We start from the raw sequence: 2,809 nt of genomic DNA on the forward strand, positions 1-2,809 counted from the left end.
CACCCCAGGACGCACACCCAGTACGGATGGGATGCACACCCGGCGCGGGGGGGACGCGCACCCCCGCGGGTAGCACCTACCCCCGTGTAGCGGGCCGCCCCCCCGCCCCCCCGCGCCCCCGCACCCGGCGGGGAGCGGAACGAGCCGCTCGGACGCCCACTTCCACGAGCATTTGCTGCCCCCTGGCTGCTTCGGCCTCCAGCTCCGCCACGGGCGCGGGGGCCTCTCGCTGCCCCCCCTGCGGCTCCTGTCCCGCTCGCCCCGGGGGCGCTTGGCAAAGCGGGAAGGCAAAGGAGCCGTTCCCGCGGCGCGGGGCGCATGGGGCTCGGCGGCACGGCCGGGCGCGGGGAAAATCCCGCGGGACCGGGCTGGTCCTGGCGCTCAGCGCCCCCCTGCCCGTCCGTGGCAGCTCCCCGGAGGATGCCCTGAGCGCACAGACCCCCGGGTAGCTTTAGGACCCGTCTGCAAAAATCCCAAGGATTCCCGTGTTGCTCGGAAAACTGGACCTTCGGTTCCCGAGTTTTCGAGGCCCTTGGGAAAATTTCGCTTGGGAGAATCGGAGGCCGTCGCTCCAGCAGCCCGGCCGGTGCGGTGGCGTGCAGTGGAGCTGCGCGCCCGCCAGGCAGCGGTTCGATGCAGATCAGCAAGGCTGTCTGGAAAGCAGGGGATATTTAAGAAGCCACCAAGCGCTGTGCTGCTGCAGCTACCGCTTACCAAGCCAGCCGTGTTTTAGAGCTGCCTTGGGTATTTTTAAATGCCCTAAGCGAAGCTTGCAACAGGGAAGAAATAAAGCAGCAGGAGGTGATGTACGATGGTTGGAAAGACTTGTACGCAGGGAGCCCAAAAAAAAGAAAAAAAGAAAGCAAGCCCACAGGGGACGTGGAGAAAAGCCATGTTTTGGTCTCCCTGACGTTTATTGTCCTGCGTGTAGGAGACATCCTTGGGAAAGCTGGGATTTCACCGGTGTGCGGAGGCGCGGGCAGCCTGACGCTTGGGGTTTGCAGCACCACAGGGCACCTGCTAAGGGAGGTGCTCAAGGACACGCACGGAGTCGGTGGTGGAGCAGGGGACCCAAGCGGTTTCCCAAACCCTTGGGGCTGCCCAAACCTCCCTTAGGTGCCTGACAGCCCGCTGTGCCTCCCTACGAGCTATTCTTGCAGCCGCCTACCGTAGGCAAGTTTAAATACCTGCTCCGGAGTTTCCTTCCCGCTCTAGCAGAATTTCCCCAGTTGGGAAAACTCCTTCCGACCCTTTCCTCCGGGGGAAGCCCGGGACCCGGTCTGCCCAAGCGCGTCGCAGCGAAGCAGCTGATTTCCGCGCGGAGGCAGCAGGCAGGGCCGGTGAGCGCGCGGGGACGCCCCGAGCCGCCTGCCCGCGCTCGGAGCGTTACCGGGCTCCGCACCCGCCGTGCCGCCGGGCTCAGCGAGCCGCCTCGCGCGTGGCCACGGCAGGCCGGTGCGAGGAGCCTCCGTAAATAGGTGCTGCACTAACRGGGCCGTTCGTTCAGCTCTGCAGGACGCCGGGATATCCCCGTGCCACATGAGTTTCCCTTGCCGGCCGTCGCCGGGTGGGATGAGACTGGGCACCGTGGCGGAAGCGCGGCACTGTCAAGGCCCTTGCCAGGAATAACGGTCCGAGGGGAAGATGGCACGGTACGGAGGGATCGGGGCGAACGGGAGGAGGCGGAGGTTCCTGCAGCCGCTCCGAAGGAGGCAGATGTCACGGTCGCGGTCGTGCCTTCAGTAAGGCAGCCAGAAAGCCGCCGTAAGCCCAGCTCCTCGGGGCCGGCGATTTCTCTGATTTGCTCCTTGCTGAAAACTGTGTGATGACGGCTTCTGGGGACCTGCCCCACCTAGGGGCATYGCAAGCTAACCCCCACGGCTTGGAAATCGCTGTAAAACACGTGATTTGGAAAGTATGCCTGGTGGCCTAGGCGTCACCTCCTCCGTCCGCTCTTCTCCAGGGTCTCGCGTGGCCACCAAGCGTCCTTGCCTCGTGTTGGCGCTGCTGGGAGGAAGGACAGCTTTTCTGCCCGCCCAGCCCGGCAGCGCCCCGCTTTATGCCTAAGGAAGGACTCATAAAAATAAGCTGAGCAGCTGTACGTGTTTGGATGAATAGGGGCTGCCGGCAGCGCGCGCGGTGGGTGCAGAGGCGCGTGGCACGGCGCGTCCTCGCAGGCCAGCGTGGGGCCGGTGGTGCGGCGGGCAGCCGGTCGCGCTGTGCCGTGCCGTGCCGTGCCGTGCCGTGCCGCGGCAGGACAGGCAGCGCGACGCCAGGCCAGAGGGCGAGGTGGGACCCGGGAGCAGGGGGAGCTGCTCGCCGGCTGCCTTCTCGGCCTGACTGCCGGCCTTCCCACAAAACCGTTTAAAAGCCTTCGAGGGAGCAGCGTCTTTGCCGCCCCGGCCGCCAGCCCTGGCCAAAAGCGCTAGGACGGGGCTGGAAGAGGCAGCTTGGGGCCCGGTTTGTCACACGAGCCAGCAGGAAACACATCGAATATAAAGGGGGGAGGACAGCGAGGCAAAGAAAAAAATGCACTTTATTCCTGTACTCCATGTCTAGTTTGAGCAAGCATCAGGAATCTGTGCTATTAAATCAGGCTAATTAACAACCCTGCACACATCAATCTTTTCCTCTTGATATTTTCAGATGTCTGAGGCCTTGCCCGTCTCCCTGCTCTTGGTGACTTCCCTGCAGCGACGCGGGCTCCTGGGGTCCCGTRCGGGCGCGCTCGGGGGTGCGCAGCGCCGTGCACACGGCGGCAGCACCGGGGGAGGCGGAGGGCAGCCTCGAACTCGCGGTCCCAGGACTC

Source organism: Apteryx rowi, unplaced genomic scaffold (genome assembly GCF_003343035.1).
Source record: "Apteryx rowi isolate R43461 unplaced genomic scaffold, aptRow1 scaffold_572, whole genome shotgun sequence".
In the NCBI taxonomy this organism is placed as follows: domain Eukaryota; kingdom Metazoa; phylum Chordata; class Aves; order Apterygiformes; family Apterygidae; genus Apteryx; species Apteryx rowi.